The sequence below is a fragment of the Palaemon carinicauda genome, chromosome 3, assembly GCF_036898095.1.
Source record: "Palaemon carinicauda isolate YSFRI2023 chromosome 3, ASM3689809v2, whole genome shotgun sequence".
NCBI classification, from domain to species: Eukaryota; Metazoa; Arthropoda; class Malacostraca; order Decapoda; family Palaemonidae; genus Palaemon; species Palaemon carinicauda.
In genome coordinates this window covers 77,823,351-77,848,475 of record NC_090727.1, presented here as the reverse complement: position 1 = coordinate 77,848,475, position 25,125 = coordinate 77,823,351, and the positions used below count along the sequence as shown (strand labels likewise).

The 25,125-nt window shown below is 45.1% G+C and overlaps 1 long non-coding RNA gene across 1 annotated transcript in view; it reads left to right on the top strand.

Moving 5' to 3' along the window:
* The first annotated feature begins 3,334 nt into the window (after window positions 1-3,334).
* The window catches only part of LOC137638352 (uncharacterized), a 46,998-nt gene continuing 25,207 nt past the window's right edge, over window positions 3,335-25,125 (top strand). Inside the window, exon 1 of the long non-coding RNA XR_011044092.1 lies at window positions 3,335-3,415. This is a non-coding gene — a long non-coding RNA (uncharacterized lncRNA). The remainder of the gene's footprint in view (window positions 3,416-25,125) is intronic.

Here is a 25,125-nt window from a genome sequence, read left to right as displayed (position 1 = left end):
ATTAAAGTTGTGATTAGACCTCATTGCTGATATGCTTTCCAGAGGTTTAGACTTTAGCTTCTGTATAAAAATTCTTAACTATCGGTTTGTTACTTGGATCTACAATGTTCTGTTTCCTCTTTCAGAGGGATGTGTTGTATAAGTTATTCTCTTAAATACGTCTCTTTTGTGTTCCCTAATATGTGCTTTCATGAAATTGCCATGTAATTTTATTGAATTATTTATACTTGGTTATTCTTTGTTATAGTTTAATCTTTGAGAAGTTGTATTTTAAGTAGATTCACAGAGTCTGTAACTGTGAAGGTTCAATTAAATTTCCAAAAGTATTTTCGTAATTTGCTCCCCAGGAATTGATTTAAGTCAAAACTTTATTCTATTAGAATTATGCTTTTCAGTTTTAAGTTTAATGTGATGATTTGGGAGTTTTTGTTAGATAAACATTGATTTATATAAAATATTTATACATAGTCGTGTTCAAATATAAATCAAGTAGGGGTTTTCTCTAGTTTTTGTCTCCTTTATTATATATTAAATACTATTGCAGTCTCTCTTGGACAAATTCAGCATTGTTACCAGTAGCGTAACAGCAGATATACCTATATAATTTGTGCATGTATATTATTATACAAACTCTTAATTCATTCTATACTCTTAGGAGCATAAAACTGAGGCTTTCAGCAAGGGAGAGGCAGAGTTAGGAGAAAGATCTGTGGACTTTAGTGAACTCTCCGATGGTAGAAATGTCCCTTATTCCCATGCAGAGCTTTAAAGTGGGAGAAGGGTGTGAGGTATCTAATAAATAATTCAAATTAAAGTTGATAAATCCAGAGGAAAGCTTAACAACATTGAAGTAGGATGGCAAATTAAAGACTCCTTTGTCAGTTCTTTTAGGATATGAACTGGATATGTATATTCACTGAAACCAGACTGACTGAATTCTTAAAAAAAGCATTATTATTACTATCATTACTATCCAAGCTACACCCCTAGCTGGAAAAGCAAGATGCTATTAGCCCAGGGGCTCCAACAGGGAAAAATAGCCCAGTGGGGAAAGGAAATAAGGAAATAAATAAATGAAGAGAACAAATTAACAATAAATCATTCTAAAAAAAGTAACAACGTCAAAACAGACATGTCACATATAAACTATTAACAACATCAAAAACAAATATGTCATAAATAAACTATAAAGACTCATGTCCGCCCGGTCAACAAAAAAGCATTTGCTCCAACTTTGAACTTTTGAAGTTCTACTGATTCAACTACCCGATTAGGAAGATCATTCCACAACTTGGTAACAACTGGAATAAAACTTGTAGAGGAAAGTGGTTTCTACATCCTGGGAGAGAGCATGGCACTTCATATCGGGAAGTAAGTTTTTTTTTTCTTTTTTTTTCTAATGAACTGATGATGGGGAACAGATATACCAGAGTATGCTTGGACATCTCCGTGGGAAATATCTCTACGAAATTGACCATTTAACAATAAACAGGTAATACAAAAAGTCACTACAGGATGACATGTGAAGACTGAGACCTGATATAGGAAGCAACAACAACTCTTGTATGACTACTTTCTCTCTCTCTCTCTCTCTCTCTCTCTCTCTCTCTCTCTCTCTCTCTCTCTCTCTCTCTCTCTCTCTCTGTATCTCCATCTTAACCTTGTATGACTACTCTCTCTCCATCTTAACCTTGTATGACTACTCTCTCTCCATCTTAACCTTGTATGACTACTCTCTCTCCATCTTAACCTTGTATGACTACTCTCTCTCTCTCTCTCTCTCTCTCTCTCTCTCTCTCTCTCTCTCTCTCTCTCTCTCTCTCTCCATCTTAACCTTGTATGACTACTCTCTCTCTCTCTCTCTCTCTCTCTCTCTCTCTCTCTCTCTCTCTCTCTCTCTCTCTCTCATCTTAACCTTGTATGACTACTCACTCTCTCTCTCTCTCTCTCTCTCTCTCTCTCTCTCTCTCTCTCTCTCTCTCTCTCTCTCTCTCTCTCTCTCTCTCTCTCTCTCTCTCTCTACTTAACCTTGTGTGACTACTCAGATTGAAATACTAAGATAACACAAGCAGTGAAAAGGATTGTTATAATGCCAAAACAGATTTGCAGTCTTAGAAATGTTACTTGATGATGAAGAACACACAGATTCGAATATTCATTGTAAAATAATTTGAAATCTCTCAAGAATCTGACAACATCACAATCAGACAGAGGAGTAAAACGAAAGAAATGGTCGAGTTGTGAAACATGGAAATTAATAAAGAAAAGAAGAATAGCTAAACTTGACTTTGAATCATTAAAGGAAAACAGCCGATATTAGACCTAATTAAGAACTGATTACATGAACCTTCATAGTGAAGTAAACGAGATGATTTAGAAGAGAAAAGAAGGTTCACAATTAGTTTTGTTTATGGACAAGAATGAAAATAGCAATCTGCTGACTTATGGAACCTGTTTTAAATATCTTAGACATATAATAATGTATGGACAGCACATACATTAATGTATACTCTGCTAATATGTTTTTATATGATTATATATAGGCCTATACGTATCAACCTAAATGTTTCCCATTGTACAGAAATAATTAAATCCTTATTTATGGATTGAAAATTGTATTTCAATGTAATATTGGTTATTTGTGCATGATATATAATGCACATTTAATCAAAATAATGATAATTTGGTTGATTTTCTATTCTTCCATATGTATGGAGATTGAACAATAAGCTACGCCATGAAATTATTAAAATACTATAATAGAGTATTTATTGTAATTAATATAATATATATAGTATTATAATAAATATTTTTAGCATATAATGATGAATAAATTTATGATAATATACTGGAAACTGCATTACAATACACAAAATGGCCTTGTTCGGTTGGCCCAAATGATGCCAACATATGTATTAATATTTCATATTTTGTATTGTATTTTCACTTAGAAAGACATAAAATAAATAAAAATAGAACTAAAAATTTATATAAAAACCTTTAAACAAGTATAGAAACTCAAATAAAGCATAAATATATATTAAAAAACATAAAATAAATTTACAAGTTGGAACCTTTTTACTTTTCTTCCCGGTATTGGATCAGAGTTGCCAGTTTGGCCTTTTTAGGCCAAAAAAAAAACTCAAATTTAACCTTTTTTTATTTAAATAGGTTGACCTATAGTAGTATGAAAAAAGGCGGGCCTTAAATGTAATATTTTTTACCTTTTTCTAGTAATGACTTGGCCTTTTAAAGCTTATGTTGATTAAAAGTTGGTCTTTTATCATTTAGAAAACCTGGCAACCCTATATTGGATACCAGAATAAATGTAAACAAAAACAAACTTTGAACTTCGGCAACAGGTTTAAAAGCAGTTTCACTTGTACAGTGCTTTATTTAGATGTGAAATGAATAGGTAAGAGTAATTTCAATATTTGTAATACTTTTTAAAAGTAATTTATGTTCTGTGTAAAGATTATAGACTTAAATTCGTTGAATTATACTTGAATCTCAGTCCCCAAGATCTTGTCCCGCTTACGATCATTTTAACCTTTGGCCACAAAAAGGTGTTAATTATTTCATTATTAACAGAATTTCCTCTATAACAGTTTAATCTTATCTATATCAATATATAATTGATAAATAATATTCAATCGTACTGTAGCAGGGAAAAGCCATTAGTTCAGGCTAGATCGAAAATAGTCATACGGTGATGGGTAGGTTCTCAAATGTAGTTTTAGCTGTATAATAATATTTTAAGAAGATAATCGATAAATATTATTATCATATATCATGTTTCGGTTTTATTATGGTTATATGCAGTAAATTACCTATATAGTTTAACTAGGGAACTGGTATTAGCATTGTTTTCATATAACTGGCTTATATTTACCCTTGCACCGCTAACCCAAATTAGGAAGGTAGCTATACTTTGGCACCCCAATGACTTAATATCAGTTTGGTGACTCCGTTCCTACTCGGAACAGTGCACTGATAAGGGTTGTATGTGTGATAGCGCCCACCTGTATGTATGATGTCGGCTGGCTAAGAATACGGCAGTGTAAGGGGGGTTGCAGGGGCCGTTAACCCCCCCATTAGTTAAGTAGGTAAGGACACAGCCTGGAGGTCAGGTTAGGGCAGGGGAGTTTAGGTTAGCCGGTGTCCATCTAATGTGCACTTGGGAGGAACTGGGCGCTGATATACAAAGGCTCCTATGGTATAGTTAAGCCGAAGGATTTTTAGGTTAACTACAGTGGCACAAATTAACGTTGGGTTTACTGTGTAGAATGTTGGAACAGTCCCTTTAAAATGTTGCATTTTTTATGGTTTTTGCAATATTGAAATACGTTAATGACGAACGTGTTTGTTGTTTTGGGTGATTATAACTGGTTTTTGGGGCCAAATACACAAAATACAATTATTGTGGGGTTTTGTGTGTATAATGAAGGGACACCTACGTACATAATATGCGCTTTCATGTGTTTTCCGATATTTTTTGCTGCTTTTGCTGGAATGTGTTTTTTAAATGGTTATTTTTTAGGAAAACTGCATCAGTTTTGGGTTGATAACTGTACAGGTTAGGTTTTCTGTGTACAATGATGGGACAGTCATGTACAAAATTTGTATTTTCCTCTGTTTTTCTGATATTAGATGCTGTTTAAGTTGGATTTTGTGTATTTGGAGCAGTCTGTGTGGTGACTACCACAACTCATTTTGCCAGCTATCGTCATTAGAAACTTTCGAAGCACCCAAGTTTGAACTTCAAAAGTTCAAACTTGTAGAAAATGTTTTTATGTTGAACAGGCTGACATGAGTCTTTTTATAATTTATGTATGAAATATCTGTTTTCAATATTAAACTTAGCCGGTGATTATATAAGCTGCAGCTCTGCTGCCCGACAGAAAAACTCTACGTTCAAAATACGCCAGCGATCGCTATGCAGGTAGGGGGTGTACATCAACAGCGCCATCTGTCGAGCAGGTACTTAGTACTCCATGTAAACACAGAACCAATTTTCTCTCTGTCGTGCCACCGGCAAGACCTACTAAATTCGCTGTTGCATACTGGATTGGTTTTCACAGATTTTGGTGAAGTACACATTTCTAGTTATTAGCTTTCGCTTTGCAGAGGTTATCTTCAATACATCCTTGCATTCTTTTATTGATTTTTGGATTATTTGTTGACGACTTTGGATAGATTTTGAATTCCCCTTTGACTAATTCAAGATGGCTGACCCTTCTCAAGTCCCTGAATACAGAAAGTGTAGTGCTAGGGACTGTTCAAGGCGTCTTCCGAAGGCCTCTATCGATCCGCACACCGTTTGTTCCAATTGTCGGGATAAAACCTGTCAATTGGAAGATCGATGTGAGGAATGCGTTGGGCTTTCGGAATTCGATTTTCTCGAATTCCTGAAATATTCACGTAGGCTAGAGAGAGATAGAGTCAGGAGAAGTTCATCTCGCTCCGTTGATATTTCCTCTCCTCATGCCCCTCAACCTATTCCTTCCCCTGTAGTGGTTGCTCCTGATCCCCCTTCTAGCACTCAACAACCTTCGATGGCAGATATGATGCGTGCCATCCAGGCTCTGGGTGAGAGAGTCGAGTCATTGGCGAGTGACCGTAACCAACTCATGGCAGACGTCAAGGAGTTGAAGTGTAAGAGTGCAGTGGGTAGTGACAAAGTGAGTGGTAGTGTTGTGGAAAGTGTTAGTGTTGCGCTTGAGGGTGCGTCTGTTCGTGCCTGTCGTCCTCCCAGTCCGGGACCTCTTGCAAGCTCCCAAGCCCAGGGGAGAAGCAATGTCGTACGACCAAAGGGTTCGACAGGCTTTAATCAGCGGACAGACGTTCCCTCCGTGGTTTCGGACGTATCTTACCAAGATCGCCACACCCACAAGAAGACGAGAGAGCCCATTTATTCCTCGTCTGCGGAAGATGTTTCTCGAAAGAAACAATGGACCAAGGTCTCACGGCCTCTTAAACGCAAGTCGGTCCCTTCCGCGCAAGTCCAACGGCCCAGTTGTAGCCACTGGGTCAGTTCGGACTCGCTGCAGTCTTCCGATGACTGCACACCTCCTAAGAGAGGCAAAGCGGTAACGCATCAGGTATTAACACCGTCTGTTGCCGCACCTGCTACTGTAGATCCTAAGTGGTCTTTGCTGCAGACCATGCAGACGCAGTTAACGTCATTAATGCAGGACTTTCTCGTGCGGAGAAGGTTGACGCTGCACCACCCGTTAGCCTACAACCACCCATGGTTGTGCGTCCAGTGGACGCTGAGGCTACCTTCTCCCGCACTTCAGCTGTGAGAGTCTCGCCACCCATGCGCAGTGTACCCTGCCAGCCGCATGTAGACGTTCAGCGACGCACGGAACCCTCCGTTGACGCTCGCGAGTTACAACAACAACCTAAGTTGTTTTGTTTTGACGCGGTGCGTCAACCTCCGCAACCCAGTGTGGTTACCACTACTCGCCCACAGCAGACTAGACAGTCAGGAGTAGACGCTTTGCGCCCCCGCGCTGCTATGGTTGTTGCCAGCTCACAGACTGGCCAACAGTTCCATGACGTTGCGTCCAGTGCAGTCACGCATGCACCCGTGCTGCCGGACTCAGCTGACCAGCCAATTCCTACTCCTTTGCCGCTTCCTCCTCAGTATTCAGACGATGGACTCTCTGATGATGACGACGCTGCACACTTTGACGACCCGCATACGGACATCGACGAACCCAAGACCACGCCTCCCTCCTTGGACTTTAGGAAAGTTCTTGCACTGTTCAAGGAGATGTTTCCTGATCAGTTTGTTTCTGCAGCCCCACGCTCTCCTCCATCTGAGTTCGCTTTAGGCACGCAGTCATCCGCGCCTGCCGTTACGAAGCTCGTCCTCGCCCGCTCGTCTAAGAGAGCTTTAAGAGTGTTGGGAGAATGGATGCAGTCCAAAAAGCACCTTGGGAAGACAGCATTCTTGTTTCCCCCTGCGAAACTCGCTTCCAGATCGAGCGTCTGGTATGCCACGGGAGAAGTTCTCGGCTTGGGAGTTCCTGCCTCTGCCCAGGGCGACTTCTCAAGTCTAGTAGACTCTCCCCGCAGGCTAGCCATGAGACGCTCCAAGATTTGTTGGACTCCTTCAGACTTAGACCATCTGATGAAAGGAGTGTTCAGAGCCTTCGAGGTTTTTAACTTTTTGGATTGGTGTTTGGGAGCGTTGAGCAGGAAGACCTCCCCTTCTGACAAGGAAACTTCCATGCTCATTATGTCCTGCATGGACAAGGCCATACGGGACGGTTCCAGTGAGCTTGCGGCTTCGTTCGTTTCCGGGGTCCTCAAGAAACGGGAAAACCTTTGCTCCTTCTTGTCAGCTGGAGTAACTCAATGTCAGAGATCGGAACTTATGTTTGCTCCTCTCTCAAAGTGCCTTTTCCCAGAGGAGTTGATCAAGGAGATTGCTGCCTCCTTGATTCAAAAAGACACGCATGACCTGGTTGCGTCATCTGCCCGCAAAGCCACCCCTTTGCCTACCGTGTCTAGACCCAGGATGGACACTCCAGCGTCCAGATTTATTCCGCCCTTTCGTGGCAGAGCCTCCAGCAGAGGAGGTGCTCGTGCCGAAGGGAGACGTGGGATTAAGAAGAAAGGTACCAAGTCCTTTAAAGGCAGAGTCTGACTGCCACCTTCTTCAGACAGCAGTGGGAGCCAGACTCAAGAACTACTGGCAGTCCTGGGAGAACAAGGGCGCAGATGCACAATCTGTGAAGTTGCTCAGAGAAGGGTACAAGATCCCGTTTGTACGCAAACCCCCTCTAGCAACGTCTCCCATCGACCTCTCTCCCAGGTACAGAGAGGAGGACAAGAGACTAGCTTTGAAGCAAGAGGTGTCTCTCTTACTAGAAAAGGGAGCGGTAGTCAAAGTCCGGGACCATCAATCCCCGGGCTTCTACAACCGTCTCTTCTTAGTGGTAAAGAAGACAGGAGGGTGGAGGCCGGTGCTAGACGTCAGTGCTCTGAATGTCTTTGTCACAAAGCAGACGTTCGCCATGGAGACAACAAAGTCTGTTCTAGCAGCGGTCAGGAAGGAAGACTGGATGGTCTCTTTAGACCTAAAGGACGCTTACTTTCACGTCCCCATCCACCCAGATTCCCAACCTTTTCTAAGGTTCGTTTACGGGAAGGTTGTCTACCAATTTCAAGCCCTGTGCTTTGGCCTAAGCACGGCCCCTCTTGTCTTTACAAAACTGATGAGGAATATTGCCAAATTCCTGCATTTAGCAGACATCAGAGCCTCCCTCTATTTGGACGACTGGCTTCTAAGAGCTTCTTCCAGTCGTCGCTGTCTGGAGAATCTAAAGTGGACTCTAGATCTGACCAAGGAATTGGGTCTCCTGGTCAATATGGAAAAGTCCCAACTGGTCCCATCCCAAACTATAGTGTACTTAGGGATGGAGATTCACAGTCAAGCTTTTCGGGCTTTTCCGTCGGCCCCCAGAACAAGTCAAGCCCAAGGATGCATCCAGAACATGCTAAAGAAGGACCGATGTTCAGTCAGACAGTGGATGAGTCTGATAGGGACGCTTTCATCCCTGGACCAGTTCATTGCGTTAGGGAGACTGCACCTCCGTCCCCTTCAATTTCACCTAGCTGTTCACTGGAGAAAGGACAAGACGCTAGAAGCGGTCTCGATCCCCATTTCCGAGAAGATGAAGTCATCACTGACTTGGTGGAAGGACAACATCTACCTCAGAGAGGGTCTGCCACTGGCTGTTCAGACCCCCAACCACGTTCTCTTCTCGGACGCATCGGACACGGGCTGGGGTGCGACATTAGACGGTCGGGAATGCTCGGGAACTTGGAACTCGAATCAAAGAACGTTACATATCAACTGCAAGGAGCTACTGGCAGTTCATCTGGCCTTGAAAAGCTTCAAGTCCCTCCTTCTAGGCAAGGTGGTGGAGGTGAACTCAGACAACACCACGGCCTTGGCGTACATCTCCAAGCAAGGAGGGACCCATTCTATGACGTTGTACGAGATCGCAAGGGACCTCCTCACCTGGTCAAGAGATCTAAACCTTTCTTTAGTAACGAGGTTCATTCAAGGCAACATGAATGTCATGGCGGACTGCCTCAGTCGGAAGGGTCAAATCATCCCAACAGAATGGACCCTACACAAGAATGTATGCAAGAGACTATGGGCCACATGGGGCCAACCTACCATAGAACTCTTTGCAACCTCGATGACCAAGAGGCTCCCAAATTATTGCTCGCCAATCCCGGACCCAGCAGCAGTTCATATAGATGCTTTTCTACTGGATTGGTCCCATCTAGACCTTTATGCATTCCCCCCCGTTCAAGATTGTCAACAAGGTACTGCAGAAGTTCGCCTCTCACGAAGGGACAAGGTTGACGTTAGTTGCTCCCCTCTGGCCCGTGAGAGAATGGTTCACCGAGGTACTTCAATGGCTGGTGGACGTTCCCAGAACTCTTCCTCTAAGAGTGGACCTTCTACGTCAGCCACACGTAAAGAAGGTACACCCAAGCCTCCACGCTCTTCGTCTGACTGCCTTCAGACTATCGAAAGACTCTCGAGAGCTAGAGGCTTTTCGAAGGAGGCAGCCAGGGCGATTGCTAGAGCAAGGAGGACATCCACTCTTAGAGTCTACCAGTCGAAGTGGGAAGTCTTCCGAAGCTGGTGCAAGTCGGTATCAGTATCCTCAACCAGTACCTCTGTAACCCAAATAGCTGACTTCCTATTATACCTAAGGAAGGAAAGATCTCTTTCAGCTCCCACGATCAAAGGTTACAGAAGCATGTTGGCAGCAGTCTTCCGTCACAGAGGCTTAGATCTTTCTAACAACAAAGATCTACAGGACCTCCTTAAGTCTTTTGAGACCTCGAAGGAGCGTCGTTTGGCCACACCAGGTTGGAATTTAGACGTGGTACTAAGATTCCTTATGTCAGAAAGGTTCGAGCCACTACAATCAGCCTCCTTTAAAGATCTCACTTTAAAGACTCTTTTCCTCGTCTGCTTAGCAACAGCTAAAAGAGTCAGTGAGATACACGCCTTCAGCAGGAACATCGGATTTTCATCTGAAACGGCTACATGTTCTTTACAGCTTGGTTTTCTAGCCAAAAACGAACTACCTTCTCGTCCTTGGCCGAAATCGTTCGATATTCCAAGCCTTTCTAATTTGGTTGGAAATGAACTAGAAAGAGTCTTATGCCCTGTTAGAGCTCTTAAGTTCTATTTAAGACGAACTAAACCTTTACGAGGACAGTCAGAAGCTTTATGGTGTGCTATTAAGAAACCTTCTTTACCTATGTCTAAGAACGCAGTTTCCTATTATATCAGACTGTTGATACGAGAAGCTCATTCCCATCTGAATGAGGAAGACCATGCTTTGCTGAAGGTAAGGACACATGAAGTTAGAGCTGTCGCAACTTCAGTGGCCTTTAAACAAAATAGATCTCTGCAGAGTATAATGGACGCAACCTATTGGAGAAGCAAGTCAGTGTTCGCGTCTTTTTATCTTAAAGATGTCCAGTCTTTTTACGAGAACTGCTACACCCTGGGACCATTCGTAGCAGCGAGTGCAGTAGTGGGTGAGGGCTCAACCACTACATTCCCCTAATTCCATAACCTTTTTAATCTTTCTCTTGAAATGTTTTTTATTGTTGTTTTTTGGGTTGTCCGGAAGGCTAAGAAGCCTTTCGCATCCTGGTTGATTTGGCGGGTGGTCAAATTCTTTTCTTGAGAAGCGCCTAGATTAGAGGTTTTGATGAGGTCCTTTAGTATGGGCTGCAACCCTTCATACTTCAGCTCCTAGGAGTCGCTCAGCATCCTATGAGGATCGCGAGGCTCAGTAAGGAAGACGTACTTAAAAAGGCAGAGTAATTGTTCAAGTCGACTTCCTTACCAGGTACTTATTTATTTTATGTTTGTTATTTTGAATAACTGCTAAAATGAAATACAAAATACTTAGCTCATAATAATGTAAACAAGTAATGCTGGTCTCTACCCACCCCCCTGGGTGTGAATCAGCTTATATAATCACCGGCTAAGTTTAATATTGAAAAATGTTATTTTTATTAATAAAATAAATTTTTGAATATACTTACCCGGTGATTATATATTAAAGGACCCTCCCTTCCTCCCCAATAGAGACCCAGTGGACCGAGGAGAAAATTGGTTCTGTGTTTACATGGAGTACTAAGTACCTGCTCGACAGATGGCGCTGTTGATGTACACCCCCTACCTGCATAGCGATCGCTGGCTTATTTTGAACGTAGAGTTTTTCTGTCGGGCAGCAGAGCTGCAGCTTATATAATCACCGGGTAAGTATATTAAAAAATTTATTTTATTAATAAAAATAACATTTTTAAAATTTTTAAGATATTTTAATTGTTCATTACTATTGTTTATTTATTTCCTTATTTCCATTCCTCACTGGGCTATTTTTCCCTATTGGAGCCCTTGGGCTTATAGTGTTTTGCTTTTCCAACTAGGGTTGTAGCTTAGCTAGTAATAATAATAATAATAATAGGCCAGTGAGGAAAGGAAATAAGGAAATGAATAAATGATATATGAAGTAATGAACAATAAAAATAAAATATTTTAAAAACAATAACAACATTAAAAAAGATATTTCAAATATAAACTATAAAAAGACTCATGTCAGCCTGTTCAACATAAAAACATTTTCTGCAAGTTTTAACTATAATTTTGGCGTATTCATGTCAATTCTGTGAAACAAGTGTTTTTCAATATTAAACTTAGCCGGTGATCATATAAGCTGTCAGCTCTGCTGCCCGACAGAAAAACCTAAGGACAAAATACGCCAGCGATCGCTATACAGGTGGGGGTGTACATCAACTGCGCCATCTGTCGAGCAGGTACTCAAGTACTCCATGTCAACACAGAACCAATTTTCTCTCTGTCGTGCCACTGGCAAGACCTACTAAATACGCTGTTACTAACTGGATTTGTTTTCACAACTATTTGGTGAAGTACACTATTCTAGTTTTGAGCTTTCGCTATGCAGGGGTTTTATCTTCATCTCAAAACTTGAACTCGTTTTGAATAGATTTAATTATGGTGACAAAGAGAGTATGGACTCTCTTTCACTTTTAAATGGCCGACCCTTCCCTTAGACGGAAGTGTGTTTAGGTTTTTAGTAATTTTGCTCAACACGTTATAGATCTATATATTTTATATCTCTCCGCCTTTATTAGGCCTCTTCGATTAACTTTCCATTTATTATAAACATATAAAAATAAATTTTTATGTTTTGTTTATATGCGACCTTTCCTGATAGTAGGCGGTCCTAACTTGGAACCGAAGTTAATCAACGTTGAGCCCGTTATATCGTATTTAGCCTTTAAAGAATTTAAAACTTTTTAAATTTAATGTTTTATGAAAGAATTTCTTTGATAGTCTCGTACTGTTTTCAAAGATGAACTAACGTTTAGTTTTTTAGACTACGCAGTTGTTGACGTTCAGGACGTTCAACATGCGCTCTATCGTTACGATAGAGAGAGAGTGTATCACGGTTTCACTTTGCAGTAAGAGTAAATCGATTCTGACGTTTCGTTCATTCTTTCTTAGCTTAAATGGTTTAAATTCTAAATTAAAGGAACTTTTTATTTGGAAAACCTTTCAGTTTTTTCCTTTAGCCAAATAACATGTTTTGACGATATATAATTGGGCTCTTCTCTCAGGTGCGAAATCAAGAGAGAAAGAGAGAGAGAGATAGAGACGGAGGGAGAGAGAGGAGAGAAAACGTTCCATTCAAGCGGGTAACGTTGTTCTCGTGTTACTCTCCTCCCTAGTCCCTGTACGGGGAAGAAGGTAAAACGTTTCTAGGGTTTTATTCTTGTCCCCAGGCTATGTGCGGTGAGAGATTGTAAACGTAGTTTATTTGAACTAGTGTTTAGTCTCTTTCCCAGCCACTGAATTCTTTATCTTTATATATGTTTTCTGTTTTTGCTAGTATTAATGAGCTTGCATTATACGACTGTTTTCGCAATTACTACCTTTTAATGAAGGGTAGAATTGCGTGTTTCAGGTAGAAATCAGTAAAAGTTTCGATTTCAGTGAAATAAGTGCAAAACAGAAAATCGAAGTGATAAAGTGATATGCGCAAAGTGTTACAGTGTTGCGTCCGAGGGTTCGTCTGTTCGTGCCTGTCGTTCACCTAGTCCGGGACCTCTTGCAAGCTCCCAAGCCCAGGGGAGAAGTAATGTCGAACGACTTATGGGTTCGTCAGGCCTTGATCAACGGACAGACGTTTTTCCCTCCGTGGTTTCGGGCGTATCTACCCAAGATCGCCCCACCCACACAAAGACGAGAGAGCCCATTTACTTCTCGTCTGCGGAAGAGGTTTCTCATAAGAAACCTTGGACCAAGGTCTCGCAGCTTATTAAGCGCAAGTCGGTCCCTTCCGCGCAAGTCCAACGGCCCAGGTGTAGCCACTGGGTCAGTTCGGACTCGCTGCAGTCTTCCGATGACTGCACACCTCCTAAGAGAGGCAAAGTGGTACCGCAACAGGCAGTAACACCGTCTGTTGCCGCACCTGCTGCTGTAGACCCTAAGTGGTCTTTGCTACAGTCTATGCAGACACAGTTAGCATCTTTTATGCAGAAGTATCGTGCGGAGAAGGTTGACGCTGCACCCGTTAGCCTACAACCAACCACGGTTGTGCGTACAGTAGACGCTGACGCTACCTGCTCCCGCACTCCGCCTGTGAGAGTTCCACCACCCATGCGCAGTGTACCCTGCCAGCCGCACGTTGACGTTCACAGACGCACGGTACCCTCTGTTGACGTTCGCGAGTTACCACAACACCAGGAGGGTGGAGTTAAGTTGCTTTGTTTTGACGCTGTGCGTCAACCTCCGCAACCCACTGTGGTTACCGCTACTCGCCCGCAGCAGACTAGTCAGTCAGGAGTAGAGGCTTTGCTTCCCCACACAGCTATGGTTGTTGCCAGCTCACAGACTGTCTAGCAGTTACATGACGTTGCCTTCTGGTCTGCTACTAATGCACCAGTGCTGTAGGTCCTCACGCACCTGTTATGGTTGACAGTTCAGTTTTTGACAGTTCACAGACTGTCAAGCAGTTACATAATGTTGCCTTCTGGTCTGCTGCTAATGCACCAGTGAGACCCTCACTGAGATAACCTAGCTTTTCTGACAAGGTTCCTGTAGATGAGAAAGTGCTGTTCTCCCTCCTACTAATATTCCTTTGAGGACTCTGTCATTTGGAGAGGAGCCTTAAGCTGCTTAGCCTCCTATGGACTTTAATTAAATCATGATGATTTTTTAAGGATCTTCGTCCGGATCTTGTAACTGCTGCTCCTCGTTCGCCTAACGTCAGAACTTACACTAGGCCTAGCTACTTCAAAGCCGTTGTTGTTAAGCTAGTGCTCTCTCGCTCTCCTAGAGAGCGTTACGTTGGCTAGGCGACTGGTTTTTGCACCAGGAGGAGTTTTAGGGATACAGCCTTTGTTTTCCCTTCTTTTAAACTGGCTTATAGAGCGAAAGTCTGTTAGGACACGAGAGAAGTTCTCGGCTTGGGAGTTCGTGCCTCTGCCCAGATAGACTTCTCAATTCTGGTAGACTCGCCCTGGCGCCTAGCCAGGAGACGCTCCAAGTTGTTTACAGGTCAACTTCTCAACTTTTGTCGAGCCTTTGAAGTTTTGCTGTACTATTATGTCACACATAACAAGGCTTCCAGGGATGGTAAATGGTTCCGCCTCAGTCACTAACCCCGTCTGTTGCCACACCTGCTCCCGTAGACCCTAAATGGGCTTTGCTGCAAGACATGCAGTCCAAGCTTGTGTCCTTGATAGAGGACTTCAATACGGAGAAGAACCTTCTGGCCAACAACCTTCCAACCGGTTGGTTGTGCGCCCTGTTGACGCTGAGGTATCCTACTCGCGTCTGCCAGTTGAGGTGGTTCCTCCACCGATGCTACCCAGTGTGGGTTGCCAGTCGCACGTTGACGTTAAGCGACGCTCGGAGGTGGTTGTTGACGTTCAGTGTGTCACTAGGAAGACGTTCAACAACCAGCAGAGGTGACTTGTTGTGACGCAGTACGTCAACCTCAGCAACCCGGTAGGGTGTTGACTGCACAACCCAGACAGTCTAGACAGTTTCGGGTTGACGCTGTACTTCCTCGCGCACCCATGGTTGTTGACAGTTCACAGACTGTGCAGCAGTGCCATGATATTGCGTCCGGCTCCGTCACGCATCCACCAGTGCGACCGGATTTAGCGAGTCAGACGTTGCCCACTCCGTTGCCGTTTCCTCATCAGTTTCGGATGAGGAACCCTCTGATGAGGACGTTGCTGAACAAGACGATCAACCCCCAGCCCTGCTATCCATCCAGAAGATGCTGAAGAAGGAACGCTGCCCAGTCAGGCTGTGGATGAGTCTGGTAGGGACACTGTCCTCCGTGGATCAATTTGTGTCACTAGGAAGACTACACCTCCGTCCTCTGCTATACCATCTAGCTTTTCACTGGAAAAAGGACAAGACGCTAGAAGCGGTCTCGATCCCGGTTTCCGGAAAGATAAAGTCTGGTCTGACTTGGTGAAAGGACTATATCAACCTTAGAGTGGGTCTTCCCCTGACTGTTCAGACTCCCAACCACGTTCTCTTCTCGGACGCATCGGACGTAGGCTGGGGTGCGACATTAGACGGTAGGGAATGCTCGGGATTATGGAGCTCGAGTCAAAGGACAATGCATTTCAACTGCAAGAAGCTACTGGCAGTACGTCTGACCTGGAAAAGCTTCAGGTCTCTCCTTCAAGGCAAAGTGGTGGAGGTGAACTCGGACAACACCACGGCTTTGGCGTACATCTCCAAGCAAGGAGGGACCTACTCTCTGACAGGGTACGAGATCGCAAGGGACCTCCTCACCTGGTCAAAAGGTCTAGACATTTCACTAGTAACGAGGTTCATCCAAGGCAACTTGAATGTCATGGCAGTTTGTCTCAGTCGGAAGGGACAAATAATTCCAACAGAATGGACCCTCCACAAGGATGTATGCAAGAGACTTTGGGCCACCTGGGGCCAGCCAACCATAGATCTCTTCGCAACCTCGATGACCAAGAGGCTCCCAATATTTTGCTCACCAATCCCGGACCCAGCAGCAGTTCATATAGATGCCTTTCTACTAGATTGGTCACATCTAGATCTATATGCATTCCCTCCGTTCAAGATTGTCAACAAGGTACTGCAGAAGTTCGCCTCTCACGAAGGGACAAGGTTGACGCTAGTTGCTTCCCTCTGGCCCGCGAGAGAATGGCTCACCGAGGTACTTCGATGGCTAGTAGACGTTCCCAGAACACTTCCCCTAAGGGTGGACCTTCTACGTCAGCCACGCGTAAAGAAGGTACACCAAGGCCTCCACGCTCTTCGTCTGACTGCCTTCAGACTATCGAAAGACTCTCTAGAGCTAGAGGCTTTTCGAAGGAGGCAACCAGAGCGATTGCTAGAGCAAGGAGAACATCCACCCTTAGAGTCTACCAATCGAAGTGGGAAATCTTCCGAAACTGGTGCAAGTCAGTATCCGTATCCTCGACCAGTACCTCTGTAACTCAAATAGCTGACTTTCTCTTATATCTGAGGAAAGAACGATCTCTTTCAGCTCCCACTATCAAGGGTTACAGAAGCATGTTGGCATCAGTCTTCCGTCATAGAGGCTTAGATCTTTCCAACAATAAAGATCTACAGGACCTCCTTAAGTCTTTTGAGACCACGAAGGAGCGTCGTTTGGTTACACCTGGTTGGAATTTAGACGTGGTACTAAGATTCCTTATGTCAGACAGGTTCGAACCGCTACAATCAGCCTCCGTGAAAGATCTCACCTTTAAGACTCTTTTCCTGATATGCTTAGCCACAGCTAAAAGAGTCAGTGAGATTCATGCCTTCAGCAAGAACATCGGATTCTCATCCGAAACGGCTACATGTTCTACAACTTGGTTTTCTAGCCAAACACGAGCTGCCTTCTCGGCCTTGACCAATATCGTTCGATATTCCAAACTTATCGTATGGTTGGAAATGAACTAGAAAGAGTCTTATGTCCTGTAAGAGCTCTTAAGTTCTATTTAAAAACCTTTACGAGGCCCGTCTGAAGCTTTATGGTGTTCAGTTAAGAATCCATCTTTGCCTATGTCAAAGAATGCTTTATCCTATTTTATCAGACTGTTAATACGAGAAGCTCATTCCCATCTGAGTGAGGAAGACCAAGCTTTGCTGAAGGTAAGGACACACGAAGTTAGAGCTGTCGCAACTTCCGTGGCTTTTAAACAAAATAGATCTCTGCAAAGTATAATCGACGCAACCTATTGGAAAAGCAAATCAGTGTTCGCGTCTTTTTATCTTAAGAATGTCCAGTCTCTTTACGAGAACTGCTACACTCTGGGACCATTCGTAGCAACGAGTGCAGTAGTGGGTGAGGGCTCAACCACTACAATTCCCTAATTCCATAACCTTTTTTAATCTTTCTCTTGAAATGTTTTATTATTGTTTTTGGGTTGTCCGGAAGGCTAAGAAGCCTTTCGCATCCTACTTGATTTGGCGGGTGGTCAAAGTCATTTCTTGAGAAGCGCCTAGATTAGAGGTTTTGATGAGGTCCTTTAGTATGGGCTGCAACCCTTCATACTTCAGCTCCTAGGAGTCGCTCAGCATCCTATGAGGATCGCTAGGCTCAGTAAGGAAGACGTACTTAAAAAGGCAGAGTAATTGTTCAAGTCGACTTCCTTACCAGGTACTTATTGATTTTATGTTTGTTATTTTGAATAACTGCTAAAATGAAATACAAAATACTTAGCTCTTAATGTAAACATATAATGCTGGTCTCTACCCACCCCCCTGGGTGTGAATCAGCTATATGATCACCGGCTAAGTTTAATATTGAAAAATGTTATTTTCATTAGTAAAATAAATTTTTGAATATACTTACCCGGTGATCATATATTAAAGGACCCTCCCTTCCTCCCCAATAGAGACCCAGTGGGCCGAGGAGAAAATTGGTTCTGTGTTGACATGGAGTACCTGAGTACCTGCTCGACAGATGGCGCAGTTGATGTACACCCCCACCTGTATAGCGATCGCTGGCGTATTTTGTCCTTAGGTTTTTCTGTCTGGCAGCAGAGCTGACAGCTATATGATCACCGGGTAAGTATATTCAAAAATTTATTTTACTAATGAAAATAACATTTTGGGTCTGGCAACATTATATGGTTGCGCTGTGGACCCATCAGCTCTTTGTTGAGATGATGGTAGTGCATTCTCAATCTTTTGTTCCTATGCAGATACAATCCCTCGTCTTTTATTGGGTAAGATTAAAGAGTTATTTTGGGTCTGGCAACATTACATGTATATGGTTGCGCTGTGGACCCACCAGCTCTTTGGTGAGGTGATGATACTAAGGTCTTGGTCTGGACGACGAATGGTGGTCTGTTGGGAGGATTTTATTTTCATACTAGGAAGCTTTTTATCACCCAGCTGTCATAATGACTGACCTCATGGTGGGAAATCCATTCACGAAACAGTCGACGCTTCTTAATACCCTGCTTGTGTTTCTGTAAATTTCTTTTACATGATTATTATTACAGTAATCCTTCACCTATCGCGGTTAATGGGGACCAGAACCGACCGCGATAGGTGGAAAACCACGAAGTAGGTTCCCTCCCTATTTTTGGAATACAGTACGTACATTTTTTTTGTGTACATGTATATATAATAACAATAAGTGTATATTAACCCCATAAATGCATGTTATCATTAGAACATTAAAGAATCATATAAATAAATATTGATAATATAAATTATATACTGTACATAAAATAAAGTACTGTACTGTATAAATACTGTAATATAAATACAGTATTTAATACGTTATGTATACTGTATGTACATTTACATTTATACATAAATAATATAAATAGTGTAAGTGTACATGTACATACATATGTAGATATAAATAGTGTACGTGTCTATACTGTAGATATGTTTTTAGAACTCTTTTATTCTTGTAACCAGATACGTAACTCACCTCTCACAATGACGATGAACTTGATAATTGACGATGAAACACCTGTGCAGTATGGTGAAGGTGAAGAAGATGAAGATGATTTACTGCACAGCTTAATGAGAGCTTTACTGCTCCTCAGGTGACGCCTCATCGTCAACGACAGCTTCCAATAGAGCTGGAGAAACTGCAGGAGGCGGCGTAGTGGCTGGGTGGGAAACCAGAGAGGCAGCAGGAGTATCTGATGGTTCTGCAGAAGGTTTTCGGTGCACTAGGAACATCGTGAGGGGAAGTTGTTGACGTTTTTTATCTGAGCAAAGATGCTCTTGTACAACGCCATTACACCGTCAATACAGTTACTAAATTCGATGGCTCTGACCATATTATCTTCGATTTCCTGTGCCTTTTGTTGCAGAGCTCGTGCCATGTTTCAGAGCTCTTGCAGGTTGTCCACGGTAAGGCCACGTTCTTCAGCTTCGTCATCGTCGGCTGCCTCTTCTTCTTCCTCACTCGCTAATCTTGTCATTTCCACAAGGTCCTCGCTGGTTAGGGGCTCCGAGTGGCACTCGATCAGTGAGTTGACGTCATCCGTCGTCATGTCAGAGAAACCTTCGTTGGCTACTAACCGTGCCAGTCTCACAACCTTATCTACGGCAGAGTGGTGAACTTCATCTGGCGTAAATCCCTCATAGTCATGAACAACGTCTGGCCACAATTTTCTCCAACGTGCATTCAGTGTTTGCTGTTTCAGCTTATTAAGAGCTTTCTGAATGTTGCCCAGGCATGTTGCAATGTTGTATTCCAGCCAATATCTCTTGAGGCTGAAGTCCTCGTCGTCTTCATCGATGGAGGAGATGAGGCCCTCCATCATGGACCTCGTGTAGAGGGCCTTGAAGGCCCGAATGACCCCCTGATCGTTTGGTTGTATGAGGGAAGTGGTGTTGGGGGGCAGGAACTCCACTTGGACCCCGTCATAATGCAGATCCGTTGCATGTCCGCCTGCACAGTCCATCAAGAGGAGGACCTTAAAGTGCAGCCCATTCTCTGCGAGGTACAGCTTCACCTGTGAGATAAAGCAGTTCACGAACCAGTTGAGTATGAGGGCTTGAGATATCCATGCCTTTTTATTACTCATCCAGTAGACAGACAGCAAGGCTTTGTTTTTGTTTTTCAAAGCCCGAGGATTCAATGACTTGTAAATTAAGCCGGGCTTGAGCATGAAGCCCGCGGCATTCCCACACATGAGGAGAGTGACGTGATCTTTGTGGGCCTTGAACCTTGGCTTCTTTACTTCGTCCTTGTAAAGGAACGTCTGGGATGGCATCCTCTTGCAGAAGAGGCCAGTCTTATCCTTATTGAACACTTGCTCCGGGAGATAGCCACCTTCTTTAATTAATTTCGGGAACTCGTCCTCGACGTAACGAAGAGCTGCCTCTTGGTCTGCCGAGGCAGCCTCCCCATACAAAGGAACGCTGCGAAGGCCAAACATCCTCTTGAATTTCTCGAACCAGCCCTTGATGGCAACTAAACCATGCTTTTGTCGTGGGGCAGGATCATCATCTTCGTCGTCTTCGTTAGGTTTTCCTTCAGAAACTAGGCTATCATACAGGGTTTTGGCTTTGGTTCAAATTATGTTGGTATCAAGACTAACCTTTTCCCGACTGTCCAATATCCACGTTGATAACATATTCTCCATTTGTACAATCGTCTTTTGTTCCGTAACCGAAATACAAACCATGCTATTTACAAAGGGTTACCTTTTAGCGCAGCTGAAATGGCGAGCCATTAGAATTTAACGAGGGTGTATTACCCCCGCGCTAGTTAGCGGGGGGGGGGGGGGGTTAGGGGAGTGGTAGCTAGCTACCCCTCCTCCCCCTCACACACAGGTGAATACTCACTTTCACTTTTGGCTCGGACTGTGACAGACGTCTCTGTCTTGGTCCTCTCTTGGCAGCCATTGTTTGTTTTGTCTATACTTAATCGCTTACTTTTCATTTACTCAATATATATGTAAACGTGTTTCCATGTTTGTATACATATTTGAGTATAGAAATCAGTAAGTTTCCTTTTCAGATTTGTGTGTGTAGTGTACTTCTACGTGGTGTCCTCGGCAGTTGGTCGCCACGGCGTTATGGGTGGCGATCGAGTTTGACTTATGTCTTTCTCTCTCTCTCTCTCTCTCTCTTGAGGTCGTTCACCCTTTTACTACGTGTTACTACGCCCTTGTAGCTTCCTTTCCGTGTGGGGGGGGGTTGCTACGCCGTACGTTTGTCTCAATTAGTTTATGAATCTAATTGTATTTGTTGATTTTTCAGCTTTGTAGAACGATTCCTTTCGGGGTTTTCGTTCTTTCTTTAGTGTTCATTCATTTTTAAATTACATAATTACATAGTTACATAATTATAATTGTTATAATTCTGTTTTGGTTACAGTTCTCCTTCCATGACTGTAAGTGGTTGTGAGGGCACGTGCCTGTTGTGTAATTCTTGTTTCCTTTCCCTCGGGATTCCTCTTCGGAGCCTTCCCGGGGGAATGAATGTGTACTAATGTTTTTTTGTTTTATTTTTTACAGTTACCGATCTAGTTCGTTTCTGTAATATGGCAACGGTGTGAGCTGTCTTGTTGAGTCCTGGGGATTCGGCTGTTGCTGCCTCCCCCCTTGTGTTTTCGTCAGGGGCGTATCTCCTACTGGAAGTACTCCCGTGACGACGGACAGCTCTCCAGTTCATTTTAGAACTCTCAGGAGGCTTGCCTCATTGGGCAGGTAACTTTCCTTCCGAGGGAAGGTTTTCCTGTCCAGGCTTGAGTTTTTCCCCTTATGGAGGGTTCTCCTCTTGCCTTTTTTTCGTGCGACTATGCTCTTGGTGCTGAGCGGTCACACCTGCAGTTTCGCTCAAGGGGCTGGGCAACTGCAGGAGCTCCTCTTCGGAGGATTGCTCCTTTTAGGTCACTGCTGACCAGTCTCTTCTACGAAGTGTTTCTCTTTCGTTCGCGAGAGAGTACACTCATAGAGACTCCTCTTCGGAGGTTTCTTCTGTTGCTGTTGCTGTTGGCCTCCCTCGCCGTAAGGCCCACCGTCCGCCTCGTCGTAAGGGCCTCTCATCTCCCTATAAGGGTGCTTGAGGCGCCTTTTTGAATCTCCGTTTGCAGCCTACAACTCCCTTTTCTCGATCTTCCGCCTTGGTGCAAATGGACAGCAGTCTGATCTCGTCTTCCGACGGGCAACGGTCTTCCCGACGGACAACGGTCTTCCCGACGGACAGCGGTCTTCCGACGGACATCAGTCTCCCTGCGCGCCCTTCTGCTGTGTTCTCTCCTGCTCCTGCTCAGTGTTAACGCACAGGCGCTCTTCTGCTCATCAGCGCTCTCCTGTTCGTCAGCGCTTTTATGATGATCATCACTGCTGTTCCTGTTGGTTCCTGTTACGTGCCCTGTGCGCCCACGTTCGCCCTCGCGATCTCGAACTTCGGTTCAAGTCGGGGTCAAGGACTCTTCTTCTATATGCAGGCTTCCACGCGTAGCCTTCTGCTCGTCAGCGATCATCAGCTCGTCAGCGATCATCACTCGCCAGCGATCACATGTCTCTCAGCGATCTCCGGATCGCCCTCGTGTGTTACAGCCGGCACGCCAACGTTCTCCAACTCTTCTGAAGGAACATGGTTCACCAGCTACTAGCTCACCTGCGGATGCTGATCGCCATCGCGCGACCCTCAACTGCGGATGCTGATCGCCATCGCGCGACCCTCAACTGCGGATGCTGATCGCCATCGCGCGACCCTCAACTGCGGATGCTGATCGCCATCGCGCGACCCTCAACTGCGGATGCTGATCGCCATCGCGCGACCCTCAACTGCGGATGCTGATCGCCATCGCGCGACCCTCAACTGCGGATGCTGATCGCCATCGCGCGACCCTCAACTGCGGATGCTGATCGCCATCGCGCGACCGCACACCTGCGGATGCTGATCGCCATCGCGCGACCGCACACCTGCGGATGCTGATCGCCATCGCGCGACCGCACACCTGCGGATGCTGATAGCCATCGCGCGACCCACCTGCGATGCTGATCGCCATCGCGCGACCGCACCTGCGATGCTGATCACCATCGCGCGACCTCGCCCCTGCGCATGCATGCTGCTCGCGATCGCCACCTCGCGCATATCTGCTCGCCTCCTGCACATGCTGCTTGCGATCGCTCACCTTCGCATATTGCTCGCCAACGCACGATCGCTCACCTGCGCATGCTGCTCGACCATCGCGTCGGCATAACACAACGCGCCATCGCCAACCTGCGCGTTAGCGCTCACCGGCTCACCACCGATCGCTTGTTGATCCATATCGCCAGCGGTCTTCCTCGCCCACGCGGCAGCGCGTTTCCTCGCCATCGCGCTAATGCTTGCGTTCGCCGCCTCGGACTCGCGCTCATCCACCTGCCCACCCTCACGACCGCTCGCCTGTGCGCCTGCACGACCATTTGCCTGCGCGCCCACACGCCCACGTGCCTGCGCGTCTACGCTCATGCGCGTCCGCGCCCATGCTCTCCAATGTTCGCCCATGCGCGAACCAACGGTTTTCCATCACGCGGACGGATGGTGTTCCGTCGCGCGAACCTACAGTGTTTCTTCGCACAAACGTCGGTTTATTTCTTGCAGTATCCATTGCTCGTCTATGGGTTATCGGTCGCCGACCACCAGCTCTCGCCCTTCCTACCAAGCTCGCCCTTCCTACCACGCTCGCCCTCCTTCTGCGCTCCTTCGCTCACCTTCGTGTGCGTTACCGCGCATGGGCGCTTCCACGTTCGCCCACGCGAAAATCTTCGAATTACTGTCGCGCGAGCTCCAGGGCGATTGCGACCACGACTCCCAATGTGGTTTTCGCAGCATGGCCAGCCTGGCGAGTTCTTCTGGAGAGTTTTTCCAGAACACGGCCTCACCCCATAAACGCAGAGCATGGCACTTGCAAGAATAGGAGAAACTTAAGGGAGATCTGAGCAACACTCCTCTTTCCTGAACCTGGTTAGCCCTTCCCCGTCATTCCCTGGAAGAATTTTTGGCAGGGGGGGCTTTCCGTTCGAGATTTCTCCATCGGACAAGGGGTGACGGCTTACCCCTTCCTCTGGGAGCTTACCAGGTTCTTTCCCTCCTCGGTTACGGCCCGAGGTTTGGCTCAAGGAAGCTACAGGAAGATCAGGGGTACTTTCCTCCTCTCGAGCTCAGGCACCTTGGCCTTTCGTCGTTAAGTATCTAACTTGCGGACAAGCTCGATGTTGTACCATCTGGACGCGGTGACTGAGGGCTTCCTTCGGGTGTCTCATCTGTGGAGGTCGACGACCTCAGACACCCTTCCATCCTTGAGAAGAGTTTGTTTGTGCCCAAGGACAGAGACTTAGACAGCTGCTGTGCGGAGGAAATCGACTTCCGGTTTCACTCCTCCAAGGCGCTTTCTTCCAGACTCTGCAGGGCTCCAGCGCCCTTTTCTTTCAACCACGTCGGCCTAAGTTATTGGCTACGACAACTGGGACAAGGTGTCCAATTGCAGTTTCCTCCTGTCAGGAACAGATGGCACGGGAGACTCCCCCGGGGGGTGCATAGTCCTAAAAGGAGTTCACGAACTCTAGGATTGCAGGTTTTTTTCGCTGGAAGGATGCTTAAGGTTACTCATCCGAATGACAGCTTCCCGATGCCCATTCCCGCACAATCTCTGTGATTAGCCAAGGATATCGCGCCTGCCGTCTCTGTCAGCGAATTCAGTGTCTCTGAACCTCTATGCCATAGTGTCAGCAGAGTGGCCCGGTTGGGCAGAATTATCCATACCTTAGGCGAAGGTCTTCCTTAGGATCATCGACGGCTTCACCCCCGACCCCCTCAGTCGATCCTTTCTTGTAAGGAAGGATCTGAGAGGGGATGTCCGTAGTCGACCTCTCAGCCCTGATCAAGTTTGTCGAACAAACTTCGGCCAGCGTAGACCAGCAGAATCGATCAGACTGGTAACGAGGCGACAGGACTCCTTAAACCCTGGATCGGAAGGACGGGTACTTTCAGTTTCCATTCCATCCATCTTCCAGGGTGCTTGTCGAATTCAGCCTAGACTGCAAGTATTCCTG